The sequence below is a fragment of the Lagenorhynchus albirostris genome, chromosome 17, assembly GCF_949774975.1.
Source record: "Lagenorhynchus albirostris chromosome 17, mLagAlb1.1, whole genome shotgun sequence".
Lineage (NCBI taxonomy): Eukaryota > Metazoa > Chordata > Mammalia > Artiodactyla > Delphinidae > Lagenorhynchus > Lagenorhynchus albirostris.
In genome coordinates, this window is record NC_083111.1 from 4,442,574 (window position 1) to 4,465,156 (window position 22,583).

Consider the following 22,583-nt stretch of genomic DNA (forward strand, 5'->3'; position numbering starts at 1 on the left):
CATCTAAGGGTCCGAGCTGGGCTTTGATGTCAGTCAGACAGAATGGGGTTCAATTCCAGCTCCCGCCACCTCAGCAAGGTGATTTGGAAATGCCCTGCTGTGAGATGAGAAAGTGGGGGTGAATGATGTATGTTATTTATTTTATTTAATTTATTTTTTGACTGCATGGCTTGCAGGATCTTATTTCCCCGACCAGGGATCGAACCCACGCCCCCTGAAGTGGAAGCGCGGAGTCCTAACCACTGGACCGCAAGGGAATTCCCTGAATGATGTACTTTAGGTTGAGGTTCTAGTAAAATGTTTAAGGGACATTTACATCATTTTTATGATGTCCCCACTTCAAACAACTGTTTGATTCATCAGTGCCAAATGCGTCAGATGAAAGGCTCTCCAGCGTGTTTTACTAGGAACACTGGTGGGAAGCAGAAATCCATCTGTCTGGCAGATTTGTCCCATATTATCCCAGGATGTCCGGCTGGGGGTCCTTCCCAGTGGCTCCCCATCTTGGCTGCTCACTGGTACAATCTGGGGAGATTTGAAGTCTCTGAAAGTCTCTGATGATTGGGACCCCGAATCCCACCCCCAAGACTTTAGTTTAAAGACCTGGGAAGGGAATTCCCTGGCGGTCCAGTGGTTAGGGCTCCGAGCTTCCGCTGCAGGGGGCACAGGTTCGATCCCTGGTTGGGGAACTAAGATCCCACATGCCGGGCACGGCAGCCAAAAGTAAATAAATAAATAAAACCCTGGGAAGGGCCTGGGCTGGTGATTCCCAGGTGCCGCCAGCTTGAGCCCCACTGTTCTGCATCATACGCTCAGGTCTGTGGCCGCGTTTTCAAGGGTCAGATGGAGAGTCTTAGCCTCCGCTCTGCCCCTCCCCGCAAAACCAACCTGGGGGCTTCCGCAGACGAGCCGTAAGAGTCCCTGAGTTGCACTGAGGAGCCTGAACCCCTGGAGGGAAGCTCCAGAGGGGCACTGGGGACAGTCCACAACGTGGCAGCAGGTGGGCTGCAGGCCAGATGGTGAGGTAGGTGGGCTGACATGAAAGTGTGTGCAGAGATGACCAGTTTCGGCTGTAAGTGCTGTGACCGGGAGCGGGAAGTTGAAGGTCGTGATGCAGGAGAATCTCCGTGAGGTCAGGCCTTTCTTTTTCCTCCCACTGAACAATGGGCTATTCCTACACACGGTAAGTTCTCATTATTCGTGGGGGTCTTGGTCTCGACAGTCGCCACAAATAATGAGTTAGCGAATACTGAGCCACTGTTCCTAGGAGGAATACAGGGTTAGGTGGCTGGGAGCCTCTGGCTGCCACATTTTCATCAGTTGATTGATAGATAACCTTGTTTATGTGTCTCTGTTTAAAGACACCTTATGTAACATATATTGTCGACTCAGTGACACTGAACTCACAGCCAACAGCACAGGTCATGTCCAAAGGCAGCTCATCTGCTACCTTGTTTCCTCCATGAAAGCACATTACAGCCTTCTTGCGCTCTGGGCACCAGACAGCACTTTAGCACTATGCTCGGGGCTATTTTAAATAGTGAACTCACCAACAAAAGGCACAAAAATGCAAAGAAGTTGCACTAAGCAGATCACATAAGAACTCATGCTTGTATAACAGAGCTAAAAGGAGAGGGCAGAGAAACACCTTGCTGACCTCAGCTGGGAACAGGTGAGTCGGGCGACTCAAAACGCTTACCGCTGTGCTCATGTCCACCAACGACTCTGAAAGCGCTGCCTGTATACTGACTTTGGGGTTACAAGTGAACGTTGATGAGTAGGTGAGTTTGCAAACATGGGATCTGAAAAAAATGAGGATCGACTATACCTAGCTGACGCCATTTCCACTACTTCTCCTGTGTCTCCCCGCCACCCCCCAGTCACAGCCCTCATCTCCTTCAGAAGCCCACTTGCCCGTTAAGGGGTCTTTGCTGATTTGCAGCTGCCTCTGATCATTCCATTCTGCGATCAGTTCTCAACAGAGAATCTGTAGAGACAACTCTTCCCATCAAGCAATGAACGGATCAGTAGTACTAATGATGTATTTCAAAGCACCTAACTGAACTTTTGAGAGTGACAGGAGGAGAGAGAGAAATACAAAAAGCAATGCTGGGACTTCCCTGGTGGTCCAGTGGTTAAGACTCCATGCTCCCAATGCAGGGGGCCTGGGTTGAATTCCTGGTCAGGGAACTAGATCCCGAGTGCCTCAACTAAGATCCTGCATGCTGCAACTAAAGGATCCCGCGTGCCACAACTAAGACCTGGTGCAGCCAAATAACGAATGAATGAATGAATGAATGGATGGATGGATAAATAAATAGAAGGGGTGGAGCTTGAGGAGGGGTATTTTAGGGGTAGGGAATTTAAAAAGCAAAAGGGATCATTAAGGGATTAGAAAAAAATCATGTGTGTGAAACTTTTGAAAATTGTGAAGCACTGCAGAATTTAAAGGAAATTTCATTCAATAGAAAATAAAATTAAAAATACATAAATAAATACTTCTGGGGATCTCTTCTGGAGATCCTTACTTTTATTACACAAGAAAAGCAGTGGTGGAGCCTGCCGCAAGCCCAGCTCTGCCTGCTGGTCTGTCTATTGCTCCAAGAGCCCTTTCACCATAAACACTGGCAGGACCTTCCAGATGGATTAGTCTACCCCAAACATTCTGTGTCCCATTCTTACTTGCCAGATGCCTCTAGCCAGGACCTCAAGGGCTCATTGGTAATCGTAGATATTTTCCATTAAGGCCAAGATATTTAAGAGGTCATTCTGAAGAAAAGTCCAGGAAACGGGCCCCTCAGGTACTGAATTATTCCATAGGATCCATGACATGATCAACACTTTCCAACAGGCAACGCAATCCCTCCTCTTCAACAGGAAACTAACCAACTACACACCAGGGATCATCACAGGTAGAAACCATCCTACTTTGTTGTTGCTGGTTAAGGCAGCAGTCTGCAGACCGTTTCCTCTGTTACCAGTAATAAATGACTGCTCCCTGGGTCATGTTATAAGACGGCAGACTGGACCGCTGGACTATGGCTGTAGCCTCAGGTGGGCCGGCCTCTCGAGAACATTGTTAATGAAAGGTCATCTGTCTCACGAGCTTGGGGCCGTGTCAGGCACCCGATAGGCCCTATGTAGGTGTCTCCTATTATTAACACAAAGTCCAAATCTCCTACAGGGAGCTGTTTATTTCCTCGTAAATGCTACCCTGCAGTGCAATGCTGAGATCCCAGCGAGTGGAATCTTGCTTAGAACAAGACGGATCATCTACCTTGGGTCCGTACGTGGCATTTACTGAGTTGGACCGTGAGCTTGAAGATGCAGTCATTCTTTCAACAAACAACGGTCAGGCACCTGCTATGCGCCAAGCACCGTGCTACACGCGGGGATGAAGGTGTGCCAGGCACAGGGCGAGCCCTTTCCATGCTCCCGGTACCCTGTCTCCATTTTTCCGGGAGGAGATTGAAGTTTTGAGGAACTGAGGAACCGCCAGGCCATTTAAGTCCACGACCACCCCCCACCCCTATCAACGCCCTGAACACCCCCGTGTATACCCTCAAGGAGCGACTCTACTGGTTAAGAACTCAAGGAGACCCTGAGCATCCTCTCTCTAGAGAACTCCAAATGTTGGGGGAGCAGAGCGCGCCCCTCTGCTGCCAGGGGCACCCCGCTTCCTAACACTCTAGGGAGTAGGTTGGAAGGGAAGGACAGGAGACGCGAGGGGTTCCGTCGCTGTGCCAGGACGCCAGGCGCCAGAGGGTCTCCTGAAAGATCCTTCTGTCCGCCTCCGCCGGAGGAGGTCGGGCCCGGGGCGGCTCCACGCTCCGGAGCTGCGGGCTGGGACGCAGGTTTCTTTGCCTTCAAAGCTCGGCGCGACGGCCACGCCAAAGCCCCAAACCTTGGGCAGGGGCCAAACGGTCACTTCCCCGCCCTCCAGGCGCGGTATGCAAATCCGAGCACCAGGAAGTAGCTGGGACCTCCCGGCCGAGCTCGGCGACGGCCAGTTCCTCCGCCGCCGCTCAGGGCCGCCGCCGCTCGCTCCCGGCCGTGGCGCCTCGGGGCCGGACGCGCCGCAGCCTCCAGCCCGCGGCAGGCGGGGCGGCCGCGCCACCCCGGGCCCGAGCCCGCACCCCGAGCCGCGCGCCCCCCGCCCCGCCCCGTCGCGGCCCCCGCTCGGACCCCCGGCCACCGTGGAGTGCCGCCGCCGCCGCCGCCGCCGCCGCCGCGCGCGACTCGCACCCGGAGCTGGTGAGCCGCGGGCGGGAGCCGGGAGGCGGGGGGCCGGGGCGGGCGGCTCCGCAGGTGTATCTCGGCCCGGGACGCAGGGGCGGGGCGCGGGCTGCGGGCGGGGGCGGGCGCACCGCGGGTCCCTCCGGCGCCGCCCCGAGGGCCGGATGCTGTCCCCGCGCGGGCCGCTCCCTGCGTGGCGGGGAAGCCCCTGTCCACGCGACACGCGCGCGCGCGCGCGGCGGAGGTCCCGCGGAGACTCCTCGTTGGCACGGTCCGGCGTCCCCTCCGGGCCTCGGGTCCCCGAGGTGAGCGATGCGGCCCGGCCCGGGCGCCCTACGAGGCCGGCGGGCGGCCGCCCTTCCCGGTGGCCCGGCGGGAGCGTGACGTCCGGGCGCGGCGGCGGCGGCGGCGGCGGCGGCGGGGGCGGTGCGCACCCTCCCGCGGAGCCCGGCGCCTCCCGGCCTGCGGGGCGGCGGTCCCGAGCCCCCGGCGGCCGAGAGGAAGCGAGAGTTATTTTAAGAATTCAGGGGTTGCCTTTCCTTCGCCTGGGGGGAAGGGTGTGAACGTCATTTCTCACTTTCCTGCGTTATCTCCGGCGTGTGTGTGTGTGTGTGTGTGTGTGTGTGTGTGTGTGTGTCTGAATTACCCCAACTTCTTTGCCATCTCAGTAACTTGAGTTCAACCCGGGTTTCACAGTTTCCTAGCTGAGTGTGAACTTGGGCCTGTTATTTGAAATTCTCGGTTTGGGTTTCCTCATCTTTAGAACATACCTACCTTCTGAACTGTTTATTGCACGTAAAGCCCCAAGCACATACTAGGCATTCCATGAACGGTGCTGTTATTATTGCGAATAATTTTGTCCATAACAACGAGGCTCCCTGGTTCTTTGCAATTTGATGGTTTTTACACCCAAACCTGCTTGTCAGATTTAGCCACCTGACCTTACTAATAAATCTGCAGAATAAATACACCGGAGACGTGCTGTCCCAAAGCAGCGCCCCGGAGTCTGACTCACCCTAAGAACTAGCCAATGAGGAGATTTGACTTGCTTTTGATTTCTTGGCTACCCCGCAGCCGGCCGTAGGGTTCAGGAGGGCAGGGGCGTTCTCTCTGGCCAGCACCACCTAAAGTTGTGGGGAGGGGAATATGCGCTGAGAGAATACGGGAGCTTACTGAGTACTCCTAAGTACGTCCTGATAAGGTAAGCTCTGCTGGAAAAGGGTAGGGAGGGATTCTTGGTTCTCATTTGGAAGTAAGGAAGTCAAGCCGTTTTGAGGCTTGAAGAAATTGAATTTGATCACAAGGGGCTTTTGGTGACTGGGCCTCTTTGTGTTGCTTTTTTACATCTTTATTGGAGTATAATCGCTTTACAATGGTGTGTTAGTTTCTGCTGTACAGCAAAGTGAATCAGCTATATGTATACATATATCTGCTGGGCCTCTTTGGATGCAGAATGGGAAAACCCTCTTCCTGGGTGAAGGACAGAGGACAGCTGACGTAAAGAAGCCAGGAAACCCGAGTTTGGGTCTCTTCCACCATTTATCACAGCTGTGATTTGGGATCAATTACTTGGGCCATTTATTCCGCCAGTATTTCCTTCACAGCAGTAACTAGAGTTATATTATGATTTGCCCATATGTGTATAGTCTGCTTTCACCACTACAGTGAAATCTCTGTGAAAACAGCTTTGCCAGTCTTGTCCAAAATGCTAGCCCTGGTGCCTGTCACGTGGTCGAGATTGCTTGGAAGAAGGAAGGAAAGTCTGCTCCGAGCCTGGTCCTGTGCAAGGCCAAAGAACAGGCTGGCCCCTAAGGCATCTGTAGCTCACTGGTCCTCTCTGTCCTGGATTCTAAAATGGGGATTTGAGGAACTTTTTTGACTTGTCAAGTTATCCCAGCGCTAGTGTTGTAAGTGGGCATTTCCACTCAGGACTGGTTTCTGTGGTGTATCACTGGGAGAGAAATCTTGATTTGGAGTGGTAAGAGGTAGCCTGCAAAGACCACATCTGGGTAAGATGTTGCCCAAAAAGATGCACTTTATCTTACAGTCATCGGTATTGGACACTTCTGTAGAGAACTTGTGGTATCTGTGTCCCATCCCCACCCATGGCATTCTCTTAGCAGAAAAGTGATCCAGTGGGGTTGTGATTCAATGACTTCCAAAGCCTTTTAGTTCCATTATATTTGTACTCAAAAATAAACCACTGAAACATTTGAGATGCCAGCTGGTTCAAACGAATATATGGACTTGTAACTTACAACATTAAACCATGTTATTGGGCTTCCCTGGTGGTGCAATGGTTAAGAATCCGCCTGCCAATGCAAGGGACACGGGTTCGAGCCCTGGCCCGGGAAGATCCCACATGCTGCGGAGCAACTAAGCCCGTGCGCCACAACTACTGAGCCTGCGCTCTAGACCCCGCGAGCCACAACTACTGAAGCCCACGTGCCTAGAGCCCGTGCTCCACAACAAGAGAGGCCACCGCAGTGAGAAGCCCGCGTAATGCAACAAAGAGTAGCCCCCGCTCACAGCAACCAGAGAAAGCCCGCGCACACACAGCAACGAAGACCCAACACAGCCAAAAATAAAAATCAATAAATAAATTTAAAAATACACAAAAATGTGGGACCATATTATCCATAAACAAGCCCATATTAATTTAAAATCTGTATAAATAGGAATATATGTCCCCATCATGAAACACTGTTACAGCCCACTCACACTGCTGATCTCAGCGACCTCTGTGTCCTCAGGCATGGACAGTGCTGACATGGAAAGGTCATCACAGTCATTAGTTGGGGCATTGATCAATGACACATTGACGGCAGAGACAGCCTTGGACCTTTCCTGGGCTCTTTCTGGCAATGATGGTGCTGATACCTTTTGCTTATCCAGGGCTCTGAAGCCTTCTGAACTGTGATTTCATTTGAACCTCTCATGACCCCCCAGGGTAGGCAGGGACAGATACCAAAAAAAAAAAAAAAAAGAGTTTAGGCATATCCAAGGTCACAAGCCTGGTTAAGTGGCATCGCTGGGCATAGTAGGTATGTTTTCTGGCTCCAACTCTAGAGTTTTCCCCCTTTTCTGCCTTTGGACCTGTAGCAGGTACTCAGAAGTAATTAACCTATCATCTAATAAACATGTTTAAGACAGAATCACGAGGTAAATTTCTTCTATCACTCGGAAATTGTCTGAGCTAAGGGGCTGTCAGAGCAGATGAGCAGGTGTACTGGCATGCAGGGTACTTAGGCTCTACTGGGGAGCTAAGTTTCTGTGCCTTTCAGCTCGGCTTCCTGCTTGGGGCTGGGGGAGCTCTGATAGCTGCCTAGGTGACACCTATCCTGGCTGCTGTCACAGCAGCTCTAGTGACTGCCTTGGGGGCTCTCTAGTGCTTACTGGTCGCTATAGAAGTACCCAAGTAATACTTTGTAAAGGAATTCCCTTCAGCCTCGTTATAAACCCTACGAGCCTCCTTGTGTGGTTGTTATAATAGGGAGAGTCGTCACTCGAGGGCAAAATATAAAGTAAGGAGAGAGGGCCCGCGGGATGCACATGGAGACACGCTGCCCGTTTCCTGGGTACCTGCTATAAACAAGGCTCGTCCTACGCCCACACTGCTACACTAGATAGACATCCCCTTCCGTCTTTTAAGATTGATTAAGAGCCGGACAGGGAAGAGGAAGTTGGTCAGAAGTACTGAAAGGTTTCTTACAGCTGTCTGCTTTCCTGATACTTAAGTTGTGAAACCTTGAGCTCACTCTCTCATCATTTCTGACATTTATTTTGAGTAAGTTCCCATTTGGGGGAGAAGCCCAAGTGTAGAAAATAGTAGGGAAATCTGCCCATTGAGGGATTCGAATTTTTGGAACAGGCCAGTTTAAAGACTTGAACCTTATTTTAGATACCCTTGGCTTCCGTTAGCTGGAAGGGCTCCCTTGTAATTTAGAACAGCAAGTTTCAGGAATTACTGGGGACGATGTGTTTAAAAGGCTTGTCCATGCTAACAGGTTGCAGGGTCCTGTTAACAGCCTCGGTTCTTAATTCTTGGGCTGCTTCTTCAATCTTGTCCTGAACTTTACTTTCCCTTAGTACTGACTGAGCATCAGCATTTCTTATTTGCTGCCAAGCTATTTCGTGAAAGTTGTATTTATAATCAAGAGACAGTTTCCATTTGTAAAGAACTCCTCCAAAGTGTTGGTTATCTCACTGTGCTTTATTTGCATTTTATTAACCTCAGTGTATTTCCAGTCTCTCTTCTCTAACTCCTCTCTTCAACTTTTTCCCCACTATTGTACAGAGCCTTCAAGTCACGAGTTGATAGGAGTTGACCGATATTGGTTGATCTCGGTGTAACTGTGTTCATTCTTCATCACGCTAAGATGTATAAGTGATGTTCCACAGAACGGGGATACATTAATAGAGTCCATCGGGGTGGGCGTTTCTCAAGGCTGGGAGCTCTGTCTCCTCCTGGTGAGCTTTAGGACACAGGGAAGAAGTCTTCATCATGAGGCCCAGGGGGTCTTTAAGTGTGTCTCATTTCCGTTTCACACTTCACACTCGAGACAAAGTCAGGTCCTGCTGGGCCTGGCCCCTGTTTCTGTGAGCACCTAAGGGCACGCTCTTTACTGACCCCGAGTCATGCTGGTTGGAAGCCCTTCGCCCCCTCTCCCCGGTTCTCCGCCGTCGCTCTGTGGGCCCAGCGTGGCTCCGCCGTGTCGTGCTCGGGCGGGGAGCCGTCGTGACTCTTCGGCGCTGGTGAGAGTCCACGGTGAGGCGGGCGAGATGGGTGTGGACACGATCCGCCTCCAGCCGGGTCAGGGGCGCCCCCCACCCCTTCGGGCCTTCGGGGTGGCTCCGGTCGCCTGGTGAATGTTAACCCCCAGGGGCGGGGAGGCGCGGGGTGTGGGGGGAAGCTGGTCCAGAGAGGCCGTCTGGAGAGGGAGGCCCACTTCTGCTTTCCACGGGGAAGCTGCGGCACGGAGAGCAGAAGTGCGGCGGGAGGCCCGCGGGAGGAGGAGGCCGCCGGAAGCGATGCCCTGGCCTTCGGCACCACCCCGCGCTGCTTTTGCTTGCGGGTTCGGGCTCTTTCTACCACCTTCTGCTCTGTTCCTTTTCAGTTTGTCCTTGGGGGGTGGGGGGTGGGGTGGGGAGGGGAGAGGAGGGGAAAAAAGAATGAGCCTAGCCCTCAGGGTGGAGCCTCTTCGGGCAGAACCGCGTGGCGGCCATGCTGGAGTTGTCAGCCACAGAAAGATGGACGTTTTGAAATTCTGCACCATGGAAACTGTTACAAAATCTGAGTGGACGTTTTGAAATCTTTTAATGTTCAGGCATTGTAATAATTTCTTAATCCTAACTACAGTGTTCGGTGCTATTTTTAAAATTCCTCAAGCTATAGCCTCTTGTTAAACATTTGGGATAGATCAGTGACTTTCACACTTCTTCACCTTGATCCGTAGCAAGAAACATCATACTTTATCTTGGATGCAAATGCGCACCCATCTGTATGCCAAAAAAAAAAAAAGAAAAAGAAAAGAAAGAAAGAACATTTGGTGAAAAGCCCCTCCTCCCAGCTTGTTGGGGGAGTCTGACCCCAGGCAGTCCTCTGAGGCCAGCTTGGTGAGATGGGGCAGAGTTTAAAATGTACAGAGGTGGGACTTCCCTGGCGGTCCAGTGGTTAGGGCTCGGCTTTCACTGCTGTGGCCCGGGTTCAATCCCTGGTTGGGGAACTAGGACCCCACAAGTGGAGTGGCCAAAAGTAAATAAACAAGTGAAATAAAACGCTCAGAGGTGGTCCCAGCAGTTCCACAAGCTCCAGTCCGGTGACGGGGTTTATTACGCAAACATAAATTAAGATACATCCATACAATGAATGGTATACCTTATAAATGTCTTTAAAAATAGAATTAAATTGTACTTATCGATATGAAAGATGCTTTTAAAAAGCTGAACACAAGCTGAGACGTAATATATGTGACCATTTCTGAACTAAAATATTTCTGTGTGATGCACAATTATAAGCTATGCACGTGAGTAATTATTTTATACTAAAGTTTTCAGTACTGATCATTTCTGGGTGATGGGCGAACGCTGATTTTTCTTTTTTGTAGATCTCTATTTCGTTACAAAGAGCATGACATACGATTTTAGGACAGCGGTGTAATGGGCGATGACGTGTAATAAGCCAGGGTGGCGGCAGAGGGGAATTGGAGCGATCAGGAAACCTTGGGGCAAAAGTAGCCCTTATGATGACTGTGTGGATATCATTTCAGGCAGACCCGACTCTGGAGGAGCTCATGCGTTGCAAACGTTGTAAGCAGCCAGGATATTTTCCTAAAGAAGCGTCCACTTATATTTACTTATATTTAGGGCTGAGTTTCTTGAGAACCTACCGTGAGTCAGGCCCAGCATCGGGAGGAAACCCCGCAGGGGAGAAGGAGCCGCGGGGGGGCCGGGGGAGGAGACTGGTTCCTGCAGCATCACTGGGCGGCCAGGCAGGGGTGGGGCTGTTCGCGCAGGCGCCGAGGACCCTTGTCCCCAGGACTCTGTTGGATTGCACTGTGTAGACGGAGGTGAATGGTGGAGCCTTTTGGGGGGCAGCCATTTTTTTCCCATCACAATCAACTTCTTGCCTAGACTCTTCCGTAGTAAAGTATTGGTGATGTCGCCCAAAAATGAAGAGACACTGAGACACTCATTGTGTGCTCTGAAGAGGAGGATGATTAACTCGGGGGAGGAACGGGGACTTCCACAGAGGTTAATCCGGGGCCAGAAAGTAACATTTATTGCTACGTTACATGACATCAGACTACATCATTTATAGTCAGTAGCGAGGAGGAACCTGATGACTGTCCCGGATGGTGATGAGCTTGTCCAGACATTTATCTGAATCTTCTTGATGAGGCAACACTGCTGAAGAAATCAGTTCGGAGTTGAGGTCTAAGTTTCTGTGGGGTTATCGGTATTTTCCGTCTGATTTAAATGGAGACTATTTATTGTACGGCAGCAGCTCGGTTGTGGCATTGTTCTTACCACGTACAAATTAGTGTATTAAAAGCATCGCCGTAGTTAGGAATGGCGACGGCTGGACAAAATGGCATAATTTGGCAATTATGCGAGGAACGCCCTCGCATAATCAGACACGGCATGTTGAATAGCTGATGTATTCAGTGCCCACGAGGGATTATTCATTTTAACCTTGAGAAGAGATGGTATATCATATGGTGGAAAGAAGACGGACTTCCAAGTTAGACAAACCTGCGCCCAGTCTGCGCTCCAACACTTGTGACTTATTCTCACCATTTCTTCATTTATAAAATGATGATAACAGCACCACACCCGCTTCTCAGGTGTGTGGTGGGGATTAGCAGAGTGAATCCGTCATCTCTGACACAGTTTCTGGTACAGAGCCGGCACATAATAGTACAAGGCTTAGACGCTGTCTCAGCGTCCGTGAAGTTCAGAGTCTAGCGGGGGAGTCTGTCATAGGCCATCCTTCCCAGCACGGTGTTTGCCCTGGGCTGGAGCCTCCGCTGTCATGGGTCAGCTGACTTTCTGATCTGCCTGAGGTACCAGGAATTGCCGGAGGCTACAGGGGTGAGCTGGATGGCCTCTGCATTCAAAGATGCCCTCAGGAGTGGGACACGGGGGCATAAATGTGGTTTTCAGAGTCTGCTCAGCGCTGCCCTAGACGTGTATGTACAGAGTGCTCTGCAAACAGAAGCACAGGGCTCTTGGTGACAGTGAGGGGACGATGCCTGAGCCGTGTAGGATAGGGGGAGAAGGAATTCACCAGTCGGAGGCGTTAAAGGGAGGCATCCTTAAAGAACAAGAGACTTCATAATCTGAGGAGCGACATGGGCGTAGTGGATGCGGTCCCTGCTTCAAAGAAAGTTCTAATATACAGTTCATGGTCATCAGGATAATCAAACAAGCACCGAAAGAGTTAGTTTTTGTCTCTCTGGACCACATCGACTTTTCCAGTTGTTTCAAATTTAACGATGCCAAATCTATTTAAAAAAGAAATTCAACAAGTTGAATTTCATAACTGCCTGCGTATATATTTCACTTTATGGTTTTCAGTTATTTTAAAAGCTTTAAATAAATGAAAATAACCACTAAATGAGGATTTAATTGTCATTTGCCATAAATTCCTTTACCAGTGGATAACCTTTCAAGAGTCTAGGAGAAAAAAAATTTCTGGACGTTTTGGTAAATGACTCAAATGTTACCTTATTGCTGTAGTTAATGTCTTCAACTAAGGCGGCCTAGTACAGCCCAATTTAACAAATGACGTGTTCTGCCTGGCGTCAAGTGTCAACCACGGGGCTCTTGACATCACCCATCTACCTTAGTATCAAGCATGAGAAGCACAGACTCTGAGAGAAGGAAGAGATTTTTGTCAGTGTGTCTCACACATAGTCACTTTCCCTTGAACACTGGGTCTCAAAAGTTAGGGTCTGTCCCAGGTGATTCCGACGCAGGTAAGGAGGTCATATTGTGAAAAGCACCGTGACAGGGATATTCCTGTTGCCCAAAGCAGCCCGTTTCATTTTTGTCCAGCTGTGGATATTAGAAACCTTTTCTCTCATGCTACAATGTTTTATTTCCATAGTTTCTGCTTGTCAGTTCTAGTTCTGCACTGTTTTTGCACAGTTGAAGCCAGCCGCTGTCAGATTGACTGAATATCTGTCCACTGTAAGTACAGGATGTGTAGGGACATGACTGTTGGCCTGTCTACCCAGCACTATTACTCTGCCTGTCTTCCCAACAGAACCCAGATCACATCAGGATCCATCTTCTCCACTGAAGTTTCCGCAGACGTTTTCTGCGTCCCCATCTACAGGGTGGCCCTGATTGGTCAAAACCTCTTATTCTTGCAAGTGATTGGTTCATGAATGGTGTACTTTGGGTTGGACGGTAATCAGTAAAAAAAATAATGCTCCATAGATGGTCCTAAGATACAAACAGAAAAGGAGTGGGGGAGGAAGGACAGAAGGGAAGTGAGACATGGATAAAGGATAAAGAAAGAAAAAGCCTTATGTGAAAGTCAGGAAATTGGAAGGAAGATAGTATAGGTTATCCTGATTACTAATTTGTGACGTACACAGTAGGTGGTTGTCTGCTCTTTGTTTCTCCTAGTCACACAGACCGGTGTGGCATTAATGCTGATAACTGGGCTTCTGTAATCACGATGGATTTTTGAAATGTATATTTATTGAGTACTGTGTGTTAGTCATTGTGGTGGGTGTAAACCTTAATAAGTGTGAACTTCCTGTCCTAAAGAGTTGATCGTGCTCTATTCTCTCTGGGCTGTTCACACACCAGAGGCTGACAAGCTAACTTGCTGTGGTCCTGGGTGTAACCATCACCTTGCTCGGGAAATCCCTGGGCATCTGAATCAGTGCACAGAAACAAGTAGTTCTGGTAAGAAGGAAGGCAGTGTGTAAGTGGTTACAGCACAGGATAGGGAGAATATGGAATTAACCAGAAAACCAAACACAGAAACAAAACCCAGAAAATAACAAATGTTGGTGAAGCTGCGGAGAAATTGGAGCCCTTGTGCACTGCTGGTGGGGTTGATAAAATGGTGCAGATGCTGTGGAAAACAGTCTGGCAGTTCCTCCCAAAATTAAACACAGAATTTCCTTTTGATTCAGCAATTCCACTTCTGCGTATAGACCTCCCGAAATTGAAAGTGGGGTCCTGAAGAGATATTTGTACACCCATGTTCATAGCAGCATTATTCACAATAGCTAACTCAAGTATCCATCAACAGATGAACGGATAAACAAAATGTGGTCTATACATGCAAGAGAATATCATTCAGCCTTGAAAAGGAAGGAGATGCTGACACAAGCTACAGTACGGATGAACCTTGAGAACAGTATGTTAAGAGAAATAAAAGGACAAATATTGTATGATTCCATCCACATGAGGTACTTAGAGAAATCAAATTCATAGAGACAGGAAGTAGAATGGTGGTTGCCAGGGGCTGGGGGAAGGGGAACGGTAGTTGTTCGTTGGATCTGGAATTTCAGTGCTGCAAGATGAGAGCTCTGGAGATGGATGGTGATGGTTGCATGAGGTTATGAATATACTTAATTGTACACTTAAATATGGTTAAGATATAAATTTCATTATGTGTATTTTATTACAATTTTAAAAATGAGTTTTAAGAAGTTTGCTCGATAAGCAGAAATGTGTACAAATAGATGAGGGTGGTCTGGAGGACATTTCATTGAGTTTGCTGAGTTGCCCTTATTCTGACTGGGGCACCTAGCTAGCTGACTGGTGCTCAGTGGTTCGCAGGGACGGGGACGGGGTCTCTAACTCTGTGTTAATCCAGGGCCAAGTGGATTGATGGCTGACAAGATTCTGTAATGGCTGTGGTGTGAGTTTATAATGGAGAATTTTACCAAGGCAGGTATTGGGATTGGAGAGTAAGGAGGAACTTTCTAACAATCAGAGCTGCCTGCAGGGGACCCAGCTGGGGTGTGAAGTGGTCCTTCTCCATTACAAGTCAGAAGTTTGTAAGCGCAGGCTAAGTGACTCTTGCAGGACCTTTCAGAAAAGGTGAACTAGATGGCTCTGAAAGGTGCTTTCTGATTGGCTAATTCTGTTATTTCTAGCCACGGACCCCCAGTTCCAAATCACATAATAGGAAAGGATATTTCTAGTGGAGTTCTTCTTCATAGGTGTGAAGAGGAGGATAGTTTTTATGCTTTCCCAGTGTAGAGGTGTTTTTTTTCTTTTAATTTAAGTGTAACGTACATGTAGCAAAATACAAACACAGAGGTAAGCTTAGCTCCAAGCAGACCCTCATGTAACGCCCCCCCCCCCATGGAGAAGCAGAGCGATGCTCACACACAGCGTCTCCGGTTGCACCGCCCCTCACTCTCTCTCCTCAAAGGCATCTACATTCCTGTGTCAAGTTTTAGTTGAGTTTCCCGTGTTGGCTTTTTCACAATAAAGTGTTAGAAATTGAAAAGCAGTACAAAGCCATTTGGTTTGGCAGATGAACAGCTTTTCAAGCTGTGGGTTTGGCTGGCATCGGCATCTCTGTGTTGAATGACTGCAGTTCAGTGGGAGGAGGACAAGTCCTGGTCTGGTTTTATACCCTGGCTATTCAGTTGCTAAAATTCTCACACTGGGTTTGATCGGAGCCTTATTTACATACCTGTTTATTCAACCATTAGTTAGTAAAATTAGGTGGCGCTCGCCATACATAGCTTGTTTTTCTACCCATCTCTGCATAGCTCAGTAAATGTATAAATGCAAATTTAGAAACCTGGGTGTGATAAGGGTGGTTTCCAGTGACCCACAAGTAATCAAACATCCTGCTGTGTGACACAGAGCCAGTGCGCACACAGACATTTAAAAGCACCAACTGGCTTTGTGAATTCAGTTATAATGGTCTTCATAAAATGGGACTCTCTTTTTTGATGTGAAGAAACACAGTACCCTTATGACTGACTGTTTGTTCTGCTTCTCGTAGTTTTGACATTTATTTTTGTTGGGGGTGAGAGAGCGCTGTCGTTTGACCTGCGGAATGCATTAGCCCATGAAGTAATGCTTCATCTATTCATGATTCAGAAAACGTTTCTTGGACACTTGCCGGTCATGAATATGCATGCATTTGACTTGCCTTCCCATCCATTATTCTGAATGGTCGAATTGTTCCAATATGCTCAGGAAGTTAAAATATTTTTTAAAGTAGGACGAGGAGTATAACTTTCTATTTCATGTGAAATATGAAGAACGCACACAGGCAGCAGAGTACAGAGGTGCCCATCTTCCTGCAAAGGAGTCACAGTTGTGGTCCAGAGGCCAAGGCTGGGAATGACCCCATCCCGGGGGGTGGGGGTCACTGAGCCCATGGTTTGACTGCCTGCAGTTCCGGCCCCAGGTTCATCTTCCTCTGGCCACAGGTGCTGATGCTTGCTGTCTGCGTTTTCACCGTTGGATGACCAGGAAGATTGGAACCGGGGTGGGGGGGTGGGGGGGGGGTGGGGGGGAGCTGGGGATGGAGGTGGGGGGCGGATTAACAAGGGGACTGGCCAGAGCAGGGCAGGTTTCCAGTGAAGAAGTGTGTTCCTCAGCTGAGAATAGAAAAAGAAAAGATGGGGAAACAATTTAGCCGGCTTCCTTACCCGTCTGCTGGAGATGGTGAGGTGTGTGTTGGTAACAGTCTAGCAGCTTGTGTAACTGTTGCTCCACGGTTACCTTGAGATGCCTGAGGAACAGGATACTCATAGTAGTTATTCTCTTTTAGCTCTTCTACTTAAAAAAATAAATAAAGGTTCTCTCCAGCAGCATCTTCCAAGATGGTAGGAAAGGGCGGTGTTATTAAGCCTGGATGGAAGTTACTAGGGAGGGAATACTGGGAAGCAGAGTTTTAAATTCTGAGGGTGAACTGTGGGCATTTGCCCTGTTGCATTCTGCTGCCTCCCCGCCTGCCCCCCCCCCGCCCCTGCTGCCCCGGGGTGATGGCACCGCTCTTAACCCCCAGGTTTACCTTGCGGGAGCCGTGTCTGTGAGCCCCAGCTCCCCACCTGGAGAACAGTCATGACCATAGCCTCTTGTGGGCTCTCACAGGGCTCAAGTGAAATGGGATCATTTGACAGACAGCAGACCTGGTCACATGACCTGGCTCCACCTTCGCAGGTATGAATTCTCACAGTTGGAGTTATAATCTTGGGCAAGTCACTTGACCTCTCGACAGCTCCCTGTGGCCACGTGTCGTGTGAAGATTCATAACAGGAGGTCTTTTGAAGTTCATCTGTGATTATTTATGTGGATGTACTTGAAACATAATAGAGGCCTAACAAACATTTCCTATTTGCTTTTCTTTTTGCCCAAGTAATCAGTTTTTGGCCATCATCGTCTTTAGGGAGCTTATTCTGTGCAACGATATGGAAATGACTGAAAAGATTTTGCAAAGGCTGTGGTCGTCTGAACCTAGATGTGCACTTGGACTTGAGCCCTAAGTGCATTTTGAAATGTTTGTCCAAGCTCAGAAGCACCGTGTGTCGCTAAGGGAAAGAATGTTTGGATGAACGATGGATGAAGGAGGGACCACACCAGGATGACTTAACTTTTCCATGCTGCCTGGGCTCTGCAGGGAGCTAAAGGACCTTTCTGGCTCATAGGCCCCCAAATCTAGACTGTCTTACTTACTGAAGACTGGATAATGATGAGCCTCACGATTCAGACCGAACTCACTTTCTTCAGACCAGAGACTGATGTCTGAGGCTCAAGGAGAAAAGGAGCTAGGAGTGGTTAGTTTGTCACAGAAGGGAAAGCCAATGTCTTTCTTTTCTTTTTTTTTTTTAAATTTTATTTATTTATTTGTTTGTCTATTCATTTATGGCTGCGTTGGGTCTTCGTTGCTGCACGCAGGCTTTCTCTAGTTGCGGCGAGCGGGGGCTACTCTTTGTTGCGGTGCGCGGGCTTCTCATTGCGGTGGCTTCTCTTGTTGCGGAGCACAGGCTGTAGGCGAGCGGGCTTCAGTAGTTGTGGCACGTGGGCTCAGTAGTTTTAGCTCGCGCGAGCTCTAGAGTGCAGGGTCAGTAGCTGTGGCACACGGGCTTAGTTGCTCCGCGGCATGTGGGATCTTCCTGGACCAGGGCTCGAAACTGTGTTCCCTGTATCCCGGCAGACCGATTCTTAACCACTGCGCCACCAGGGAAGTCCCCAATTTCTTTCATAATTGGAAGAATCGTATTGGGTTGGCGAAAAAGTTCATTTGGGTTTTTCCATAACGTCTTCCTTCCTCCCTTCCTCCCTTCCTTCCTTTCTTTCCTTTTTTTTTTTGGCTGCGTGGCTTGTAGGATCTTAGTTCCCCAACCAGGGATTGAACCTGGGCCATGGCAGTGAAAACTCCGAGTCCTAACCACTGGACCACCAGGGAATTCCCGGAAGGATCTTATAATGACGCCTGCACAGTTATTACTTGCTTGACCTTCGTACCAGGCAATAATTACCTTTTACAGAAAACATAATAAAAATAGCATTCATTTATTGAGTGTGTGTCCTCTGTTAGGTGACCAATTCCTTACAAGGTGTGTTATTGATATTCTTGGTATTGATAAGGAAACCAAGGCTTAGAGATAATACTTTGCTCTTTTAGCTATTAAGTAAATGCGATGCAAGCCAGCTTGACTCCCGGGTTGATGTGTTTTATTTAACCTTGAAAGGTTATTTTTTAAAAAATAATGATTATAGCATGTGGAAGGTAATTTCCATTTTATTTTGAATTTTATTTTATTTATTTTTTTATACAGCAGGTTCTTATTAGTCATCTACTTTATACACATCAGTGTATACACGTCAATCCCAATCTCCCAATTCCTCACACCACCACCCCCAGCCGCTTTCCCCCCTTGGCGTCCATATGTTTGTTCTCTACATCTGTGTCTCTATTTCTGCCCTGCAAGCCAGTTCATCTGTACCATTTTTCTAGGTTCCACATATTTGCGTTAATATACGATGTTTGTTTTTCTCTTTCTGACTTACTTCACTCTGTGTGACAGTCCATCCACGTCTCTACAAATGAACCAATTTCTTTCCTTTTTATGGCTGAGTAATATTCCATTGTATATATGTACCACATCTCCTTTATCCATTCGTCTGTCGATGGGCATTTAGGTTGCTTCCATGACCTGGCTATTGTAAATAATGCTGCAGTGAACATTGGGGTGCATGTGTCTTTGTGAATTATGGTTTTCTCAGGGTATATGCCCAGTAGTGGCATTGCTGGGTTGTATGGTAGTTCTATTTGTAGTTTTTTAAGGAACTTCCATGCTGTTCTCCATAGTGTCTATATCAATTTCCATTCCCACCAACAGTGCAAGAGGGTTCCCTTTTCTCCACAGCCTCTCCAGCATTTGTTGTTTGTAGATTTTCTGATGATGCCCATTCTAACTGGTGTGAAGTGATACCTCATTGTAGTTTTGATTTGCAGTTCTCTAATAATTAGTGATGTTGAGCAGCTTCTCATGTGCTTCTTGGCCATCTGTATGTCTTCTTTGGAGAAATGTCTATTTAGGTCTTCTCCCCATTTTTTGATGGGGTTGTTTGTTTTTTTAATATTGAGCTGCATGAGCTGTTTATATATTTTGGAGATTAATCCTTTGTCCGTTGATTCATCTGCAAATATTTTCTCCCACTCTGAGGGTTGTCCTTTCGTCCTGTTTGTAGTTTCCTTTGCTTTGCAAAAGCTTTTAAGTTTCATTAGGTCCTATTTGTTTATTTTTGTTTTTATTTCCATTACTCCAGGAGGTGGATCAAAAAAGATCTTGCTGTGATTTATATCAAAGAGTGTTCTTCCTATGTTTTCCTCTGAGAGTTTTATAGTGTCCCATCTTACATTTAGGTCTCAAATCCATTTGAGTTTATTTTTGTGTATGGTGTTAGGGAATGTTCTAATTTCATTCTTTTACATGTAGCTGTCCAGTTTTCCCAGCACCACTTATTGAAGAGGCTATCTTTTCTCCATTGTATATCCTTGCCTCCTTTGTCATAGATTAGTTGACCATAGGTGTGTGGGTTTACCTCTGGGCTTTCTATCCTGTTCCATTGATCTATGTTTCTGTTTTTGTGCCAGTACCGTATTGTCTTGATTACTGTAGCTTTGTAGTATAGTCTGAAGTCAGGGAGTCTGATTCCTCCAGCTCCGTTTTTTTTCCCTCAAGACTGCTTTGGCTTTTTGGGGTCTTTTGTGTCTCCATACAAATTTTAAGATTTTTTTGTTGTAGTTCTGTAAAATATGCCAGTGGTAGTTTGATAGGGATTGCATTGAATCTGTAGATTGCTTTGGGTAGTATAATCATTTTCACAATATTGATTATTCCAATCCAAGAACATGGTATATCTCTCCATCTGTTTATATCATCTTTAATTTCTTTCTTCAGTGTCTTGCAGTTTTCTGCATACAGGTCTTTTGTCTCCCTAGGTAGGTTTATTCCTAGGTATTTTATTCTTTTTGTTGCAGTGGTAAATGGGAGTGTTTCCTTAATTTCTCTTTCAGATTTTTCATCAGAATGCAAGAGATTTCTGAGCATTAATTTTGTATCCTGCAACTTTACCAAATTCATTGATTAGCTCTAGTAATTTTCTGGTGGCATGTTTAGGATTCTTCACGTATAGGATCATGTCATCTGCAAACAGTGACAGTTTTACTTCTTCTTTTCCAGTTTGTATTCCTTTTATTTCTTTTTCTTCTCTGGTTGCCATGGCTAGGACTTCCAAAACTATGTTGAATAATAGTGGCGAGAGTGGACATCCTTGTCTTGTTCCTGATGTTAGAGGAAATGCTTTCAGTTTTTCACTTTTGAGAATGATGTTTGCTGTGGGTTTGTTGTATACAACCTTTATTATGGTGAGGTAGGTTCCCTCTATGCCCACTTTCTGGAGAGTTTTTATCATAAATGGGTGTAGAATTTTGTCAAAAGCCTTTTCTGCATCTATTGAGATGATCATTTGGTTTTTATTTTTCAAGTTGTTAATATGGTTTATCACATTGATTGATTTGCATATATCAAAGAATCCTTGCATCCCTGGGATAAATCCCAATTGATCATGGTATATGATCCTTTTAATGTGTTGTTGGATTCTGTTTGCTAGTATTTTGTGGAGGATTTTTGCATCTATATTCATCAGTGATATTGGTCTGTAATTTTCTTTTCTTGTAGTATCTTTTTCTGGTTTTGGCATCAGGGTGATGGTGGCCTCATAGAATGAGTTTGGGAGTGTTCCTTCCTCTGCAATTTTTTGGAAGAGTTTGAGAAGGATGGGTGTTAGCTCTTTTCTAAATGTTTAATAGAATTCACCTGTGAAGCCATCTGGTCCTGGACTTTTGTTTGTTGGAAGATTTTTAATCACAGTTTCAATTTCATTACTTGTGATTCATCTGTTCATATTTTCTGTTTCTTCCTGGTTCAGTCTTGGAAGGTTATACCTTTCTAAGAATTTGGCCATTTCTTCCAGGTTGTCCATTTTATTGGCTTAGAGCTGCTTGTAGTAGTCTCTTAGGATGCTTTGTATTTCTGTGGTGTCTGTTGTAACTTCTCCTTTTTCATTTCTAATTTTATTGATTTGAGTCCTCTCCTTCTTTTTCTTGATGAGTCTGGCTAATGGTTTATCAACTTTGTTTATCTTCTCAAAGTACCAGCTTTTAGTTTTATTGATCTTTGCTATTGTTTTCTTTGTTTCTATTTCATATATTTCTGCTCTGATCTTTATGATTTCTTTCCTTCTACTACCTTTGGGTTTTGTTTCTTCTTCTTTCTCTAGTTCCTTTAGGTGTAAGGTTAGATTGTTTATTTGGGATTTTTCTTGTTTCTTGAGGTAGGCTTGTATTGCTGTAAACTTCCCTCTTAGAACTGCTTTTGCTTCATCCCATATGTTTTCGAGCACCGTGTTTTCGTTGTCATTTGTCTCTAGGTATTTCTTGATTTCCCCTTTGATCTCTTGGTTATTTAGTAATGTATTGTTTAGCCTCCATGTGTTTGTGTTTTTTACGTTTTTGTCCCTGTAATTGATTTCTAATCTCACACCATTGTGGTCAGAAAAGATGCTTGATATGATTTCAATTTTCGTAAGTTTACTGAGCCTTGATTTGTGACCCAAGATGTGATCTATCCTGGAGAATGTTCCATGTGCACTTGAGAAGGAAGTGTAATCTGCTGTTTTTGGATGGCATATCCTATAAATATCAATTAAATCTATCTGGTCTGTAGTATCATTTAAAGCTTGTGTTTCCTTATTAATTTTCTGTTTGGATGATCTGCCCATTGGTGTAAGTGAAGTGTTCAAATCCCCCACTATTATTGTGTTAGTGTCGATTTCCTCTTTTATAGCTGTTAGCAGTTGTTTTATGTATTGAGGTGCTCCTATGTTGGGTGCATATATATTTATAATTGTTATATCTTCTTCTTGGATTGATCCCTTGATCATTATGTAGTGTCCTTCCTTGTCTCTTGTAACATTCTTTATTTTAAAGTCTATTTTGTCTGATATGAGAATTGCTACTCCAGCTTTCTTTTGATTTCCGTTTGCATGGAATATCTTTTTCCATCCCCTCACTTTCAGTCTGTATGTGTCCCTAGGTCTGAAGTGGGCCTCTGTAGACAGCATATATATGGGTCTTGTTTTTGTATCCATTCAGCGAGCCTGTGTCTTTTGGTTGGAGCATTTAATCCATTCATGTTTAAGGTAATTATCAATATGTATGTTCCTATTGCCATTTTCTTAATTGTTAATGGGTTTGTTTTTGTATGTCCTTTTCTTCTCTTGTGTTTCCCACTTAGAGAAGTTCCTTTAGCATTTGTTGTAGAGCTGGTTTTGTG

At 46.7% G+C, this 22,583-nt stretch overlaps 1 protein-coding gene across 2 annotated transcripts in view; it reads left to right on the plus strand.

The window, feature by feature from the left end:
• The first annotated feature begins 4,163 nt into the window (after positions 1–4,163).
• The window catches only part of LYN (LYN proto-oncogene, Src family tyrosine kinase), a 111,514-nt gene continuing 93,094 nt past the window's right edge, over positions 4,164–22,583 (plus strand). The window contains exon 1 of one of the 2 annotated variants that reach the window (XM_060128435.1): positions 4,164–4,254. The gene's annotated coding sequence lies outside the window, so the exon portion shown is untranslated. Of the gene's footprint in view, positions 4,255–4,458; positions 4,542–22,583 lie in introns of those variants that run through there. The other variant, XM_060128436.1, reaches the window with a different exon arrangement.